Below are 19,545 nucleotides of genomic sequence, written 5' to 3' on the forward strand. Positions count from 1 at the left end.
CGGGAAAAAAGGGCCAGAGGCGACGGTGGGAATCGAACCCACGACCGCGGCGTGAGAGTCTCCATGCTAACCACTCGGCTACCGCGGTCCCCTGGAACTAGGTTAAAAATACAGAAAATCGTTGAACTACAAAACCGTGATAAAGTGTAATAGAGAATACATTTAAAAGTATTGTTTGTTAGTTATCATTTTGGTCTGATGATTTTTATTGATCCAGACGCGTTTCGGCATTCAGCGGCCATCTTCAGCGTTCGGGTGTATTTGTGAATTGAACACTGAAGATGGCGAAATCCCGAAACTCGCCTGGACCAACAAAAATCTGCGAGGATAGGCAGTTATTATACCCCATACCACAGGAGGAAATCTCACAACAGTGAAAAATGTTTAGCAACATATTTCAAGACTGATAAATAAATAAAAAAATCACTACATTTAAAAGACTAATCTCAAATTTGCTGTAAATTCCTTTCTATGTTCGTTTCCAATGATTTTAATCTTCCTATATATGCTCTTGCGGTCTGACATAAACAGAAAAAACACTGAAGATGGCAACAAAAAACAAAACTAATTCAAGCTACCCAATTAAATTCGAAGCAGTATTCTAATCTTTGGATAGTCTTAGGATGGGATTGTTTTTTAAAAATATTTTATGAACCGAGTTTGGTTGTTCTTCTATTAACATGTTACTTTTGAATTATCCAGATTGTTTTGGCCTGCTTACCCTCGATGTTTTGACACGACAGACCCAGAAAAATCACTGTAGAAGAAGTTTTAAAACAAAAGGCATTGCAGTCAGGCAAAGTCAAAAGGCCAGGAATTCAAGCTACTGAACATATTTAGAAAGCAGATTTTTTAATCGTTTGACAGTCCTTGTCATGAAGCTAGCAATTTGCTGACAAATTTGAACCAACAAAGTTTGTCTTGTATGTACATGTTTAGTGATTTCACGATAGTTTTGGTCTGCTCTCGCTGTTTTTATCAGGTAAGTGCAGAAAAATCACTGAAGATGGAACCAACAGGCAAAACGCAAATGTACAAAGTCAGTCATGCCAGTATAATTCGCATTCAGGCTACTGAACCATTTTAGAAAGCAGTTTTTCAATCGTTGGAAAACCCTTGGGATGAAGGTAACAATTTTCTGACAAATTTGAACCAACAAAATTTAATATNGTGGACATTTCATTTGTCGCCGAGAATCGAATATATTACACGGCATTTGAAAAAAGGATTTTTTACATCAAGATCTGCAGTTTTACGAACCAAGTTATTATTGTCCCAAGCAAGTCCTCCATTAAAAAATATTAATCCATTTATGTTTTAGTGGTCAATAGACCAAGTTACTTCTTTCATTAGTAGGTACCTAGGTAAGTTGAGGTGGGAAGTTGGTGTCCGAGTGGATCGAAGTCACGATAGCTTAAACGGTAGAGCAGCGGCGTATTGAGCCGAAGGTCGTGAGTTCGAATCCCGCTCGTCACACTGGCTTGTTTATCTCAACCAATACCTTACATAAAGATTAATTAATTGAAAGAGGTTATTTGATCAATCGCACCACGAAATATAATGGATTTAATATTTACAATCTTTAGATTTAAAGATAAAACTATCAAAAATTTTATGATCGCAGATAATTTTGTCCTAGGTTGAAAAGGTTTAAATTTTTCTAAACTATTATATAGTTAATTAGCAGCTTTCACCATTCGCATATTAAAAACCATCAGGGGAAGAGCTAGTTAGAAAAAAAAGACCCAGATACTTCGCCGACCATTCAAGTTATATAACGCCAGGTAACTTAAGAACGTCTATTCACAATTTAGTAAACTGTATAATTTAAATGTTTAATTTCAGTGCGGTTGGAACGGTTGTTCACATTTATTATTTTAACTAATTAGTAATAGTTTGATAATCTTGATGAAGGGGATGAATTCCGCTGGAATTGAGTGTTTTCATCCTAACTGGCTTCACCCCTGATCTATAAATATAAAATAATCATATTGACGGCGAATCTTAAATGTTATCAGAGTGATTCTGTAACTGAACTAGAAAAATCAATATTTAACACACTTTAGATATAAACATATCTTAACTTTCAAAAATCCTAAAGATTTGCTAAATGGGGAGTAAAGTTTTGGCGTGGTCTGTGTATTTTCTCCTGGCTTGAACAGGTTTAAATTTATAACCACATACGAGTTTAATTTTGGTGATTTTCCAGGAATATTTAGTTGATTGTACTTGATACGCGCGATTCAAAATAATCGATAAAATCATGCAATAAAATATTGAACAATTGGAACGAACTGAGACAGGGCGGCGTTTTATATTACCCTATATTTTCCACATTTTTTTTCTCTAAACGTTTCACATTGTAAGATTTGCATATTGCTTTACCAGGTAATACTATGTTTGAAACCATAGTTTCAGTATTGTATGTTGATTTTCAAATTTGTTTTTTTTTACGAGGGTTCGCAACAGCAGAGGTCATATAAACCCTCAGGGTGCCGGTGTTTTTGAAAAAAATCCCATTTGTAAGTATGTCGGGTTCGAATGCAGGGCCGCAGGATTCGAACCCGGGACCTCTACCTTACAGTGATGAGCGCCGTGTCAAAGACTAAACCTTGCGGCCACCGACGCCCCCCTAAACCTTGTTATTATTATTAGTTTCAAAGTCCTGATGCAGGGGATGTCATGAAAAGCACGACCACGGAAAAGTGTTTTTCTTTTCTTTCAAACCATCCCTGATCGATTATATCAAGGTAATTACACCTTTTTAACTGTTCATAGAAAATAGAGACCTTTGGTTGGTCTCGTTTCAGGAACGGGTCCTAATATGGATTGAAGATGGAACAGGGTGTAGTTACAGGGGTAAAAAGACCAAATTGTACCCTATCCCCATGGCCTAATCCCAACAATATTCTCAACAGAGAACCATGCAATACAGCTCTGAGCACAGGAGTTAATAAAAAAAAATTTAAGGTGCACAGATGAGTCTCACAGTCGCTCAGGCAGCTATGAAGGCACCACCTTCGCATAATTTCAACTCCAAACTTATGTGGGCTACCATTGCTTAATGGCTTCAGGAAAATACAAGATTACCTATACTAGGTTTCAGGATGAAAGTACAGATTGAAACAGGCTGACCGACTATAAAAGGGCTGCCCTTCACCCATGAGACCCGCCCATAGATATAGTCCTAAAATGTATATTCTATTTTGGTTCTAGAGGCATAAATAATATAAGGGGGTCGTTTAAAGTTCATTAACCGTTAACCTAGACATTCCAAAAAATATAACAAACAGAATCACCAATTAATAAAACAAACATTAATAATTATCTTGCTTTAAATATCCCTTATCATTTTTTTATTGAAGAAAAGTCATAACCATTGACACGATAAAAAAGTAAGGAAGCGCTATCTGATTATTAGAACGTTCTCGTTCGTTTCTATTTGATTTCGAAATAGAATAATTTATAGTAACACGCATTAAAAAATTTGAAAATTTTGCTTTTTTTAGCGACCTTTTAGAAAGATGACTAGGACAATTAAATTAAACAATTATTGTTATTAAATGGACAATACACACTCAAAGACAAAAACAGGACATTGTATTTGTTTATTTTTTATAACTTTTAATAACTTGATTACCTTACGTTGCTAATCCTTTTTTACACTCTTTGGATTAAAAATATAGAAAAATCAGTTCAAGTTCATACTTTCCAGGGCCAACTTTTCAGTTCAACAGTTAAATAATAAATTTGAGTAAATAATTTATTTTTTTTAAAAGCGTGGTTTTTAGTCGAGAAAAGTGGGCAGATGCTTTGGCCAATAACGGACGTACGTTACTAAGCCGAAGTCCTGCGTGTGGAGCGCTTGCCATCGAGGACTAAAGTGGTTTAGGGCTACCGGAAGTCTCGATCGAAGCGATCACAACGGCTAGGGGTGATCGTCTTATTTCCCTTTCCCCACTAAAGAACCTTAATTTAAAGATTGGCCCGGTAGTCAACTCTAAATAGTCCGTACTGTAAGGGTGAGCTCGTTGGCAAAGCTGTGGAGGCTGGTTAATAACCTGAAGCCGGCCAATGAGTTATAAATAACAGGGGAGCACAAAAGATCTATTCAGATCGAGGTGTAGCAGGCCTTGTGGCCGCTTCTTTTATCCCTATCTCATATCCTAAGGGTGAGTTCTAAAACAGTCATCAGAAGAAGAGAATATCGTAGTCTTTAGACGTCCCACATCAGTTTCACTACTGATGGAGAGGCATCAAGTACAGACTGGTACAATGTAGGGCTGTTCTCTTCACAGATGAGTGCAGGTTTGATTTGTGGACTAACATGAGAGGGACCGTGGAGCAGAACGCTTTGTGCTATGCGTGAGTCACAGCCTTTTCAGACAGTGATGATACCGACTGATTATCGTACAGAATCTTTGACTCTACTAATTTTTTAAGCAGAAATAAACTGCGAATCCTAATAGGATTCCTAACAGGACACTGCAAGTTAAACGGACACTTAAAGAAGGTTGGAATAATCCAAAATGGCAGATTCTGCAAAGAAGCAAAAGAGACACCAACACATCTACTAACAAACTGCGGAGCTACACTAGCCCGCAGGAGGAAAAGTTTTGGGATGTATAATGTGACCATAGAAGAGCTTCAACCATTGAAACCGGGCCTATTAATCAAGTTTCTTGGTGAAATAGGACTCACCGATGTGCTTTAGGCAGCACGGGGGATACAATAGCTCTTAAAGGGCGCAGTATACTATACCCTGAAAATATATCTACATCTACATCTAAAGGTGCATTAGGAAGTTCTTCTGGAAGCTGTAGTCTGATTGGGACAACTTTGTGTTAATCCATGATAATGTTCGACCGCGCGTAGCTCGAGTTGTCACCTGGGCGTAGGTATTGCCACAATGAATTGGCCAGCACGTCCTCTTCACACGAATCCCATAGAATACATGATAAACAGACTGCCCCTAACAAGCGTTGAACAACTTCAAACCGTTCTTGTCGAAGAATGGGATTCTTTTTCACACGAAATCCGGTCGATTATTTACTCGATGCCTAGGAGACTTAAGGACCTTCGCGTTATTAAGATCAAAACCAGGTAATAAAACATTAAATTTTTATCTATCACTAAATGATATTCCGGCGTTTTAAGAATTTTCTTTCAAACCATCATAATCATAGAATTTTTATGAAAAATCGTAAATTTCTGTTCTTGTTTAATTTGGATTACATTAAAATAAGTATGCTGTAATTAATATAACGTTAAAAATACATTCACCAGTTTTCGTTCTTGACCAATTAATATCTTTCAATTAATTAAGGTTTTTAGTTGAGATTAAAAAAGTCAGTGTCACGAGCGGGATTCGAACCCCTCGACCTTCGCAGTAGAGAGCAGCGACGTATCTAGCCGAAGGTCTGGGTTCGAATCCCGCTCGTGACATTGACTTTTTTTCTCAATTAAAAACCTTAATTAATACAACGTAAAAGTACATATAGTTTGAAATAAAAAACAAAATTCGAGTGTCTGGTTTTCTTGTCTTTGATTGTATTTCAATTTCCTTTCAGAGTTTTTTGGGTTATTTTCTATAACCAATATTCAATATATTTCATTATTAACGTTCTTAGTGTTGTTTTTTATATTTATCCATTCCCTCCTTGTTAACTTCATATTCACGACCTAATTGTGACTATATGGTCATGGCTGGAATCACTAAAGAAAAATTCTTATTAAGCATTCAATAAAAGTCGCCATCAAACCCCCCCCCCCACAGTGCAAACACTCGTTGAACTATGAAATCAGTTCTAGAACATCGTATGCAAATATAATCCTCCCCCATATTTCCACGAGTGCCGTAACCAAGTTCATCGATCTGTAACGATCTGTAAATACTTCCGACGTAGAAAGGAGCCAAACTGTTTAAAAAATTTTGGTTTTGTTGTCATTGTTTTTATCAAAAAATATTTCTTTATGCTATGTTTTAAATTGGGAATATCAATTGGATGTAAACACACTTAATCCTTAATAAAAAAACAAGGATAAAGGATTTTTCATTGTTTAATTTTTACGGAATTTAAAAAGTTGTGACGTAAGTTTTAGAAAAACGTTTTCTTTATCGTGCCAACGTTTCGATCTTTATTGAGATCATCTTCAGGGCCTGGGATTTACAAACATAGTTTAAATTTAACAAATACATGTAGGATGTGGGAAAAAGTGAATTTATACATTGCAAAAACAATTTTTTTATATTCAATCGAAGTATTTCTACTTAAACTGTTTATTTTTCATCTTTGTTTTTTTAATTTCAATTTTTAAACTTAAAAATGCCACGTAGCGCTGAGGATGTTGCGCGTGGTGTGGCACGTATTGATGATGGACGGTACATCAGGTAAGCAGCTACTGCCATCAGAGTTCTCTCGAAGACACTGCGAGATGCTGTTAGATGTTTTCGACAAACTGGGTCCTACCATCGAAGGCCCGGTTCTGGACGCCCTAGGGTAACAGAACCACAGGATGACCGTTTTTTGACTTTGAGAATTTAGCGAAACAGTCACCTTACTGTAGTTCAAGCGATTCATCAGCTTCAGGAAGTTCGAAGTGTCCAAATTTCTGAAAGCACTGCTCGAAGAAGATTAAATCAGTATAGAGTAGGGGCTTTTCTCCCCTTAAGAGGACCAGCATTGACCAGAACGTACTGAGTTGCATGGCTCTCATTTACTCGAGAACGCAGCCATTGGTCTTTAGACGACTGTTCCGCTGCACTTTTTACAGATGAGTGTAGATTTGTTCTACGATCTCCAGATGGGGTGAAAGAGTGTGGAGAAGGCAAACGAAAGGTACGAAATCTGTAATTTTTCCTAGAGACAACCTTTTCAACGTTCAAGGACGGTCTTTGATGGCCACTCGCTATGTGATTGAAATGTTGGAACATCATGCGTTGCCTATTCTCGATGAAATCAACGACAATCCTACTCTAATGGACGATAATGCCCGTCCACATGTCGCTCGCAAAGTACAAACGTACCTTCAACAGCACATCATCAGATTCTTAGCCTGGCCAGCACAATCTCCAGACTTGAACCTCATCGACCATTTATGGAATAACCTCAAAAGACGAAGAGCACATCTATCACTTCCTGATAACTCCACGATCTTGAAAGGTCTCTTCGTGAAGATGGGCTAACCTCTAACAAAGAGACATTTCCAGGCTGGTAGAAAGTATGTCGAGGCGTCTTCCAGAAGTAAGACAAGAGGAGGAAATACGCGATATTGAAACGTTAGAACTCTTAAGAAGACTCCTTTGAACCGAGGATTTAATTTAAACCCACTGTCTGATCTACGTTTTTTGTAATTTGGTACGCCGGAAAATGGTTCAGGGCTGATAGGTGTCTTCATCAAAATTTCCTTCGCCAATTTATAATCCTTCTCATTGCCCCTCTGCCCTGTATGCCCTGGTTCCCAAACAATGATAATTTTTTTGTTGTCCCCAATGTCAGGGCTTTAATGCAATCCCAAATGGATCTGGACTGAGCATGAGGCTGTCTGAGTAAGTTGGCTATTCTTTTGTTGGTAAAACCCAACCTTTTTATCTTCTTGGTACTTGACCCACGGTCTTCCTCAGTATACCGTCGACATTAACTGCTATCCCTTTCTTGAAAATTTCTTCAGGCCTTGGCTTTTACTTTTTCGGGCGTAAGAATCTCAGCCTGCATATGCTACGTGCCGCTGTTTCATCTTCTAAAAAACAGAACTTTTCAGGATTGTAATTTATAGTACAGACCTTTGGTACGCTTTCAACTATTTTAGTAACGATTCAGANAACTTTTTTTATTGGGCTCACATTTTCAATTCAGTGTAGTTATCCTACTTAAAAAAATTGACAAATAGAAAATTAGAATATCGAAATATTGACGTAACTTGTCCAGATGTTTAAAAAAAGGCACAGGAATATTCAATTATCTCATTTTGCCAAAATGTACAAATCCTGTTTTGACTCAGGGTGCTGATTTATGCCACACCTAGATTTTCTTGTCTCCACCAACTTTTCAAATAATAGTTGTTTTTTTTTTTCAAAGAAACTGAATAAAATTGAATTTGTCAATGCAAATAGGCTTTTTGTAAAAGCTACAGATTAGATTTTTCCCAAATCAATTTTGTTTACAACTGCTCACTGGAGTGAAATGTTTCGGTTTAAGTAAAACAGACATAGACATAGTAATTTTTAGAAACGAATTTGTGTAATCAATAGTCTAGAACCTTCTAAGTAATAAAAAAAATAGCTCAATAATGGGAAACTACACGTCATCCCCATGGGAGATCGGTTTTTACGTCCCGCTTCAAGATGTTATTTTTTAACGGATACTCCTAACTTGACCTTTTCCAATTTTCTCACGGGCAACTGACACAAATGTGTGGAAAAAAGTATTGGCTTTCACTATTAATCAACCTCTGTGAAAAGTATCATGGGGGAGTCCCATAATTAAAAACATTCGATACCCTCAATGATTCCAAACTGGGATGGGGCGAGAGAGAAAATCAATTTTCGATTCCAGCAAAAAGATGCCAAATGAAAGAACACGACTGACCCCCGTTGGTCGTTTGTGACGACCGTGTATCATTTTAGTCAAATCGAAAAACCTGAAAAATTAAAATAAAACAGATGAAAACCGAAAATTTAATTAGATGAAGTTGAAATTCACAAAAGAGTTGAATTTTCCAGTGTTTATTAATTTTAATATTTACTAGTTCATAATCAATTAAAGTTATTCGACCATTTATATTAAGGCCTGTTTCTCTGGGTAAATTTTTTTTTATAGTTTGGTCGTTTCCGATGCTTTTGTTCTTAGGTTCCATCAGTGTGGATAGGCAGACCAAAATGAGCAGAAATGAAAAACTTCAGGTTCATCACCCCACAGACCCAACGAAATCTTACAATTTTTTTTCACTTTACTGGGTCCTTTTGAAAGGAAAGGGCTGCAACACCACTGATAAGTCCTGAGCTCTTTTGTGGCAGACGATCAATGAGCATCCTAGACTCTCGTCATGGCAAAAGTGTAGAAATAATGGGATTCACTCACTGGACACACCTGACGAGATTTGGAACGAACAAGACAAAAGAATGCATCAAAGGAAGCAGGAAAAAACATCGAAACCTAACGGGGCAATGTGGACTGAACGGACATTTGGGAAGATTGGTACTGACCAATACGGTTCCGGTATACTATGTGAAGAAGTAGATGAGATTCAGTGAACCCACCAATTATTTTCTATTTCTATTCTATTAATAATTTTCTCAATCCAATTCCTGGGACTGTGCAGCGAGTGCTCCTAGGAGACTCCAGCAGACCCTTCCCAACCCCTGGGTTCAAAGGGGGGTTTCCAGGTACAAAATAATGGTGTAGCCTTCAGAACATGACAAATTCTCTAAAGCACAAGCTAAACGAGTTTCCTGGCGCACATGGATCGCCTTAAGCATCCTCTGCATGCATTTGTACGATAGGACCGAGGAAGCGTACAGCATGCGAGGATGCCAGACTACGCCTACCTAGTTCCTCGAGATGCGTTAAGGGAGTTGTTGGCTTGAGAGATGACCTCGGACGGTGGGTACTGATCAGAGGCACACGCAGGTTAGGGTACCAGATCTTGTCGATATTTATATTTATATATACGGACGGAGGCGGGTGCATAACCATCTGAACTGCGGGTCAGCGAAGTTTCGTTCCAAGTTCAAGCCCAGCTGCGTGGGTAAGGACTCGCAGTGGCTTATTGGTGAGAACCCTAGCGGGTACCTAGAGAAGAGGTTCTGTTTCATCCGTGGCCGTGGATCAGGGCCCTTGCGTATGACCTCCGAGTAACCTACCCGACCTCGCGGGAGTCGGAGCGATCGAACTGCCGAAGCGTACACCCTACGAGGAAGCTAAGACTACGCAGACGAGTCCCTCGAATGGGTGAGGATTGGTGGACGGGGGCGGATGTGTTTCGTTTGTGGCCGTCTGGGCTACCTTTACCGAAGGCAAGGTCTCCTCAGGGGGTGGTTGGAGATTCCACAAAATCGAAATCGCGGCCGTAGGGGATCCGGAGGTTTCGACACAATCGGAGCCCCTACACCCTTCAAAGGTCTAAGGCTGCCTGTTCCTATGTCCGTTTCCGGACTTACACAGGATCCACTATCTCCCCTACACCCAGGGAGATAGTGCTTGAGAGACTTGGCCGATGCATTTCGATCCCTTTAAGTATCCCTTTACGCGCGGCACACTGTTAACCCACCCGCTCGGAAGGGGCAAACTGGAGAAGCCGACATGTCGGCAGCATGCTGCAGAATGACATGTGGGCTTTTACACCGAACCTCGTGGTTTAAGCAGATTTTCCTAGCACGTGAGTCGCTTCCAATTTGAGAATCTAAACGTATGATAAGGCCTATGTGCCAGGTGCGCACGCTAAAAAACCTCAATTTGAAAATACATTGCGCCCCCAGTGGGAAACACTACTAATAAACTGTGGCACTACATTTATCATCATAAAGAAATGCGTTGGGATGTACAGCGTACCCGTAGAAGAAATACAACCAATAAAACTGGGTCTACTAATAAAATTCCTTAATGAATTGATGTACCATTGATACAGAACAATACAGTAGCTCCAAAATGGCGCAGTATACCAAATCACCCCGAACTTTCCATCTTACAAGAAAGGAGCGGCAATGAATTCTCCGAGAGAATATCTATCCAAGCCGACGTACCAAGGGTGTTCTTGTCCTACCTTCACTGACGATACTGCAATTTTATCTCCTAAATCAAATCCTAACCAAACCACTTCCAATAACCAGAAGTATCTTGAGTTCATCAAACAATGATGCCAAATGTAGAAAATAAAACTGAACGAGGACTAAAACACCCAAATTACGTTCTTGTTAATTAGCCGTGCCTACATGTATACGTTAACAGCAAGAAATTACCGGCATATACACAAGTTATCTTAGGATTATACCTAGACAACAGACTGACGTGGGATCTCCACACAAAATTTTCAAGAACTAAGCAGACGACTTGCACCGAAATCAGCCTGTTAACAAAGAAACACTGATAAAAAAAAAACATTACTCCGAATTTTCTGGAGTGGAGTTAAGTCCTCCAACCATAATAGAACTAATCCAAACAGTCCAATCAAAACCACCCAAAGGATTTCTCCAAGTTCTATTCTACGCCTCTTACCTCACTATGACCTTAACATTCCCTTTGTTAAAAAACGTTCCCACTTGTTCAAGTTCCACGCCAATCTTTCAGCCTTACTCCTCAAGCCCTCTCCACTACCTCCAAACCCATGAACCTTCCAGCTCGCCTCAAACGAAATGGTGTTGAATGGTTGGTATAATATTGTCCTCCAGGTTGTAGTATCCAAGTTTCTATTCTACCTCTTACCTCACTATCTACAATCACATTAACATTCCCTTAGTTAAAAAATATTCCTACTTCTTAAAGTTCATGGGTTTGGAGGTAGTGGAGAGGGCTTGAGGAGTAAGGTTGAAAGATTGGCGTTGGAAGGTTTCTTATAATATTGTCCTCCAGGTGTTGTGTTCAAGTGTATATAACGTAAAGAACTATTTCTAATGTGTGTAATTCATGAAAAGGTTACGAATCAACATATTTAAAAAATAAAAAATTCTAGTCTTCACTATCCAACTTACCAGGAATGAGACCCAGTTTGCTTTGTGAAACGTTCTAGACATAATCACTTGGGTTGGGATCATTTTGAACACCTGTAAAAAAAAATGATACGTCAAAAACAACAAACAAAAAAATATTTTTGACTCCTGAAAAATCTGCATGAGTTGACGTTAGTTATGATCGGGGTTTCTAGGACATACAAACAGTTACCTCAGTTACCACCTGCATACGAATACTCAGACCAATGTCGACAACGGTACGTTGTTAGAACGTGCAAATAAATACAAAAAATAAAGATTTAGACTAATAATTCACTACGTTGGAACTAGGCAAGGTAAAAAATAAAAAGTTTGTTTAAAAATGGTTCCTTATTAACTTAATAAAATCAAACACCCATTAATAGAAATGGCGAGTACTACATGATCCCTGGAACACCTATAAAGTCTCAATGTACTACAAAGAAAAGAAGAATTCAGGAAGACATCAGATACAATGATATGATACACAGATGGTTCTAAAACAAATAAAGGAACCTGATTTGTCGTTTTTTTGTACAAGCCCAAAACATGAGAAATCTTATTCATTAGAGATGTACTCCACGGTCTTTCAAGCTGAAATGCGTGCCATCAATGCTTGTGCTTTAGAAAATCTTTCAAGAGATTACATTGGCAAAAAACCTCTTAAGATCGAGTAGCCAAACAGTATTTAAGCATTAGAATGTAAAAAAACACATCAAAATAGCCAGTGAATGCATCCAAAATTTTCAAAACCAAGGGGGGGGGACAACAACTTGAGATATCTTGAGTACCAAGGCAAAAGGGGATTTTGGGTAAGGAATAACAATTAATTAAGGATTTTTAGTTGAGATAAAAAAGTCAATGGCACGAGCGGGATTCGAACCCACGATCTTCGGCTAGATACGCCGCTGCTCTACCACTTGAGCTATCGTGACCTCGATCCACTCGGACACCAACTTCCCATCTCAACCCCACCTTTTGAATTTTCCGTTTTAATTTTATGTTGGTGTCCGAGTGAATCGAGGTCACGATAGCTCAAGTGGTAGAGCAGCGGCGTATCTAGCCTAAAATCGTGGGTTCGAATCCCGCTCGTGCCATTGACTTTTTTATCTCAACTAAAAATCCTTAATTAATTGTAATGTATTAATTGGTCAAGCGGACCACGAAATTAGTGAATGTAAGGAATAACCGTACATACTGACCGGAGGTGGATCTACAAGACCATAGAATACCAGAACCTATTCTTGGGATAACAAAAGCAAACACAAAATCCTCCATCTCAGAAATGGATAAAAATAGGCAAATGGAGAAGTTGGTAAATTCTAAAAGTCCTAGACATAGTAAGTTCATGCTAAAACACCTCACCAAGACTCAACTCACTGCTACAGTAAGAGAGGGCTAAACCCAGAGGAGAGATCTGACAATCTGAGAAAACATCATAACATGGGTGTATGCAATGATAACCTCATTTGTAGGTTATGCAATCAGGAAGAAGATACAGCCACCTAAATCATATTCGAAGGGGGAACAACCGCTCAATGGAGCCGTAATCTATAATACGAAGAAAACCCAGGGAATGGAATTATAGCAACGACAGTCGACGACCTAGCACTTCTTAAGAGAATGATCGAGTCGATTTCACTGAACTAAGTAGGTTAAGTTCAATAAGCCAGAAACCTCCTAGTGCTTGAGGGAACAAAAAAACCATTTCCATCCATTATCATCATCATCAATTCTTATCAATTTCTGCATCTTGATGTTTTTAATATTTATTATTTATAATTGCGAAGGATGACTTAACATCCAGCGTTTCCTGAATTCTGTTTAATTAATTCTGATTTAATAGAATCGATGATGTCCTCGATTAAAACTTCACTCTTTTTAACTCGATTACATAAAATAACGTTTTTTAAACATATTTAGCTTTAAATACACGGAAAGCCCGAGCAAGAAGCATCACCTCAGACGATCCGATCGATCGACCTCCCACCGGCTTAAATAAATAGATGTTAAGTCAGGTGTGTAATTGGTAAGATTTAATAAAAGGTATTGGGCGTTAGATGAGTGAGTGTTCCTGACTAACTGTCCCGAACAGTCCATAAGGCCCCGTCCGTATCAAAAGCAGACAGGTCCATTTACATCATTCCTTATCCGACCCAACAGCCGTAAGTATTACCTTTTGTCCTTCTTACGTCAATTGAGGAGAAAGATTAATAACACAAGGATTTTATGTAACTAAATAATTTGAGCACTCTGAATATGTAAACTTTTAAAGAAGTTTGATTAATTTGGCAGGTTTATCTATTATAAATTGTTTTACTAGGTCAAGAGATGGAAGAATTAGACAGTTGGTACAATCCCACAACTAAACTTTCTTTTTACTAATTTATCTATTTGCTTGTGTGCGTATAAAAAAACTTGTCTTTGCGTTTTCCTTAATTCTGTGTGAATTGTAAAAATACGAACTATATTTCGGAAAGATGTCCACCAAAAAAAATTGGCTTATACATCCTAAATAGAGTAAAATGCAACCAACCGAACTGTTCTATCACAACCCCATCAGAAGTTATAAATTTTTACGTGTTTTTTCGAAAAATCCCGATCTTAGGCATAAATTGGGATTTTTTTCAAGTATCATCTGTTCCAATTTTTAACCAGGATTTTCGTCCTGGGTGACAGATGATTAGAAATAATTAGACAATCTAAACAATTAAAATTGTAAATATTCGTATTACTATATTGTCAAAATTATAATCTAATGTGTGGTGATTAGTGACCGTTAGTCGATGATTATTCGGAAATCGTGAGATGCGGTCGGTGTGATGTAGGTTTCAGAAAAACATTTTCTTTATCGCGCCAACGTTTCGATCTTTATTGAGATCATCTTCAGGGGCTGGGATTTACAAACATTGTTTACATTTAACAAATACATGTAGGATGTGGAAAAAAGTGAATTTTTACAATGCAAAAAATATTTTTTATATTCAATCAATGTATTTCTACTCACTACTACTACGCTGAAAACTAACACCTTGAGTGAGTAGAAATACATTGATTGAATATAAAAAATATTTTTTGCGTTGTATAAATTCACTGCATGAATTTGTTAAATTTAAACAATGTTTGTAAACCCCAGGCTCTGAAGATGATCTCAATAAGGATCGAAACGTTGGCACGATAAAGAAAATGTTTTTCTGAAACCTACATCACACCAGACAGCATTTCACGATTTCCGAATAATCATTATAATCTAAACATACAAATAAATAATCATCCCAGAAATCTACCTTAAGTCCAATCAGAATCATCCTTCTATAAACAAATTCAATGGGGGAACAGACAAGAAAAGAAAAAAATTTAGTCCGAAACTTTTATTACTCGTTAAGGCATTATTGATAGAAACATAATTATATACAGGGTGATCCAGCATAAACCAAAAAAATGGCTTCTAGTAGATCCTAAACAGAGTAAAATGCAACCAACCGAACTGTTCATGGAAGGACCGTGAATTTCTTCGCGTGCCTCATACCTATGGTATTGTTCCACCAGGTTCATTAAGGATCCATTTTAAGATGTATCCTCTTTTGTGGAGGATGCTAAGCCACAGTAGGTTTCGGGATCCAGAATCCATGATGGCCTTCTTTCTGGCCATCGAGTGCCCAGGGTCAGGTCTGGCTAAGGGATGTTAAATTATGTTTATATTCACTTAAATGTTATAATTGTATCATTACTCATCTGTACTCTCCATTCATTAGGATTAATTAGAATTTCTCATTTTATTTATGTTTTCCAATTTTAGTTAACACCCGAGAAACGGATTGTTATGTCGTACTGTTCTTTTGTATTATGTTTCTGATTTTGGAATAAAAGGAAAAATAAATTAAAGTATATTTCTTTTATATATAACAAAAAATAAATAAAAATTACAAACCAATTATTAACACAATAAGGTAATTTAACACCTGGCTAAATTTATGTTTTTTATTATACCTGTTTGTCTCTTTGTTACATTTACATAATTATTTAGCAATTAATTAAGGTTTTTAGTTGAGATAAAAAAGTCAGTGTCACGAGCGGGATTCGAACCCACGACCTTCGGCTCAATACCCCGCTGCTCTAACCACTTGAGTGGTTGACTTCGATCCACTCGGACACCGCCTCTCCATCTCAACCTACCATTCGAATTTTCCCTCTTTTTGCTTCTTTGAATAACATTTCATTACTATAACGTGACGGCTTATTTAATATTATTTTTATTAGTGTTCTACGTGCTAATTTAAGGCAAGATTATAGATTGCGTTTGTGGCTGAAATGACCTAGCTGTCGAAAGGGGGTACTAGCGACAAAGCCAAATAACGGGGTGAGTGACCTACCCCGTAAGACACTAAGTTCAGCCCATCGGGGAGTGACAACCCTTCGGGGTGAAAGTCAGAATAAGATACCATAAGAATGCAAAGATTGACATAGAGCGAAATATACACACCGTACTGATTTAAAATCAAGCAATTGCTTTAGCTGATCAAATTTAAAGAATAATTTCCTTATCTTTAACTCAGGCCAGAACTTAAGTGTGAGACAGTTTGTACGCAAGGTATTATCAAAGAAAATGAATTTCCATTTGAGAAGGATTTTCATGTCTTTTTTCCGTGTGAAAATTACAGCATTGAGGCTTTATTGTGAATAAGAGGAATTTTCATTGAACAAATGCATTCATTTTTAGTTTGTTGAATTAATTGTTTATAGTTATTATCATAGAAAAGAAAGCATGTAACTTCTGCAAAACAAGTTATTCACTAATGCGACATAGGTGACATCGAGCAATGCAAGTCCCAATCACATTAATTAGTTTTTTGCCAGCCAGTTTTGTAATAGATAGTGTAAATAATCTTAAGTTTTAAGAAAGAGGAGTGAAATATAACAAACCAATCATTTAGTTTTGATGAAGGATTTGAAGCAGTTAAAATCAGGTAAAATTAACTGGGTACATATGAAATCCTGACAGCATTAAACTCGTGGTTAAAAAAGTTCGTTTTCTTTTTATTGGTGCGAAACTCGTGTCTGATTTAGACAAATGGTTATCGGAATACAATAAACCAACGGACTCATCAAGGTTATGTTGCGGTCATACCGGCCATTTTACAAAAGGGAACAATATTAGAGAGAAAAAGATTTAAACCTAACATAGCCAGATACTTTATAAATGACCGGTAAATGTCAGAGCAATCCTAAGCTACTAACTAAGTTATAAGTATAAATAAAAAACAACAATGGACCTAAAACGGTTCGTTGAGGTTCCCTACGATTCATTATGCGCCTGGTGCTACTGACATCGTTACCATCTCTAACCAACTTTTTCTTCTCTACTTTTTATGCATGCTTCTAAAATTTTAATCGTAATCCTCGTATTCCATAGTTCTCAAGCTTACTAAATAGAAGATCATGCCTAACGGGATCAAAAGTTTATTTTACTAAATACATTACAGTTCGTTGTCCGATTTATCAATATTTATGAAAGGTATTGGTCGAGATAAAAAAGTCAGTGTCACGAGCGGGATTCGAACCCACGACCTTCGTCTAAATACGCCGCTACTCTACCACTTGAGCTATCATCTCTTCGATCTGCTCGGACACTAACTTCCCATCTCAACCTCACCTCTCGAATTTTCCCTCCTATTTGCCATTTTTCAAATGTCGTGTAATCTGTTTGATTGGCCACGGAGAGCTTTCGTGAAGATATACTTCAGTTTAATTATTAAATCCCTTACAGTTCGTGGTCCGATTGACCAATTAACATTTTTCAATTAATGTTTATGAAAGGTATGGGAAGTTGGTGTCCTAGCGGATCGAAGACATGATAGCTCAAGTGGTAGAGTAGCGGCGTATTTATCCGAAGGTCGTCGGTTCGAATCCCCCTCGTGACACTGAATTTTTTAACTCGACCAATACCTTTCATAAATATTAGCTTATTTTACGTCAATTATTTTTACATATGTATCTTGTTTACTTGTACCAGCATGGTTAGTTGATAATCCTTTGCGAAAGTTGATCTGGTCACTTTATTCTTTTCTAAAAAGCGAGCAACTGTTTTTAATTAGTTTCTCTAAATTTTTGTATATTGTAAATATCAAGGTAATCGGCCTATTAGTTTTATGACAGATTTGGTTTCTTTTTGACCTCAATCGTCGCATAAGAACCCCCCTCGATCCCACTGATCATCTCAAATATTTTTTCATAATTTCTATAGCGTTTCAGTGTAAAATCGCAAACTGGAGGTCGTTCGTTTAAGGTGCAAAACCTTGAGCGTAATAGAAAGTACAAAATATAAACATAAACTATTTTCTAACGGCTTTGAAACCTCGACATTTGCCATTGCTTCAATGACGTGTTACCTCATTTGCATCGTAGCTGTAATTACTTTTGAACATTAATATTTATCGATAACGGTTCGATCGATGGAATTATGAACTTTCTGAAAATCTGTTCGATTCTGAATTATCCTTTATTAAATGCATATGTCCTAATTTTAGGGATTAAAGAAAAACGGTTAAATCTCCAATTTTATTGTTAAACATGGTTATTGTTTTACATGTTTGTTAAAATAAGGGACGATCTTGCCTTTCGTTCAGCTGAATGGCATTACCCCTCGTAATGATCAATTATTCCCATTTCAATAGGGGATGAAGTTACAAAAAAAAGGCGCGAGGTGTAAAAAATTCTCAACGTCGAAGATTCAGATAACCACCTGTTGTAATATTAATTTAATCAAACCAGCGAAGAAGAACGGAGTGATTGTAAGTAGGACCTTCGTTATCTTCGTTAAAGACAAAAAGAAGAAATGATTCACACCGTGAAAAATGATTGGAACTGTAATAGCCATTTATCAGTGTAAAAATAATTAGAAATCCGGTGTTTTATTTTTTCTCTAATCTTGTTTTTTCCGCGTTTCTACGTGCAGTACAAGGGTGAGTTTTAGGGGTTGGTCGAGGGGCAGGAAACGGCGCACAGGCGGCAAAAAAATCTATTTCCTAAAAACTGAAATTTTGACAATCAAATACACTTTTCTTACTGTATTTGAGCCAGAGAATAAAGCTGTAACAATGGTTTTACAGTTAAAATTTCATCAAAACCAGTAATCACTGCTGAAACCTGAAAATTATAAATTTTTCGAGATATAATTTAAAAATTCGTTCACCCTAATTTCCCTTTAGTTATGTTGAGATGGAATTAGGTATGTTAGTCGAAGGAAAACGAGCAATATTTGAAGAATATTCGGTTTTTAAATTATCAAAAAAGCTTCGTTGTTCTTAGCTTTGGTACCGTCTTTTTTCGCTTTTGTATAGAAGCACTGTGGTTTTAGGTGCCTATTCCTGCCTATCTGATTGCAGCGCTGTTTTAAATACAGCTATTTAGCCTAAAATTCCGAAAATACAATAAATTTGGCCATTTTCTGTTTAGTTGAAGGATTGTGCTTTAGCTGTCACTTTTTGTATGTGTGTGTTTTTTTTATTGTGTACAATACGAAACAGATATCAGAAATATCGTATCATGAAACGTTTCCTTTAATAAAAAGGCAATTTATAAGAGATCGCAAACTTTCGTTTCATTTCGGACGAAATGCAAAAAGTTGCAGCTGTTTATAGTTATTTTATCAGTTCAAGTGTTTATTTATTTCAATTAATAATTATTTTTATGTAAGGCCTTGGTTGAGATGAAAAAGTTAATGTCACGAGCGGGATTCGAACCCGCGACCTTCGGCTCAATGCGCCGCTCCTCTAACCATTTGAGTATCGTGACAGTGGTCGAGCAGCGGCGTATAGAGCCGCAGTTCGTGTGTTCGAATCCCGCTCGTGACACTAATTTCA

At 37.4% G+C, this 19,545-nt stretch overlaps 1 protein-coding gene across 5 annotated transcripts in view; it reads right to left on the bottom strand.

Annotated features, from left to right (window-relative positions):
• Positions 1 to 19,545, bottom strand: part of LOC106665581 (protein cycle) — a 47,975-nt gene that overhangs the window by 22,102 nt on the left and 6,328 nt on the right. For 3 of the 5 annotated variants that reach the window (XM_014392087.2, XM_014392094.2, XM_024228190.1), the window contains exon 2: positions 11,687 to 11,758. The exons of 1 other annotated variant lie outside the window; for it this stretch is intronic. The gene's annotated coding sequence lies outside the window, so the exon portion shown is untranslated. Of the gene's footprint in view, positions 1 to 11,213; positions 11,429 to 11,686; positions 11,759 to 19,545 lie in introns of all 5 variants that reach the window. One more of the 5 variants, XM_024228183.1, reaches the window with a different exon arrangement.

The sequence above is a fragment of the Cimex lectularius genome, unplaced genomic scaffold (assembly GCF_000648675.2).
Source record: "Cimex lectularius strain Harlan isolate CLEC.00 unplaced genomic scaffold, Clec_2.1 scaffold44, whole genome shotgun sequence".
NCBI classification, from domain to species: Eukaryota; Metazoa; Arthropoda; class Insecta; order Hemiptera; family Cimicidae; genus Cimex; species Cimex lectularius.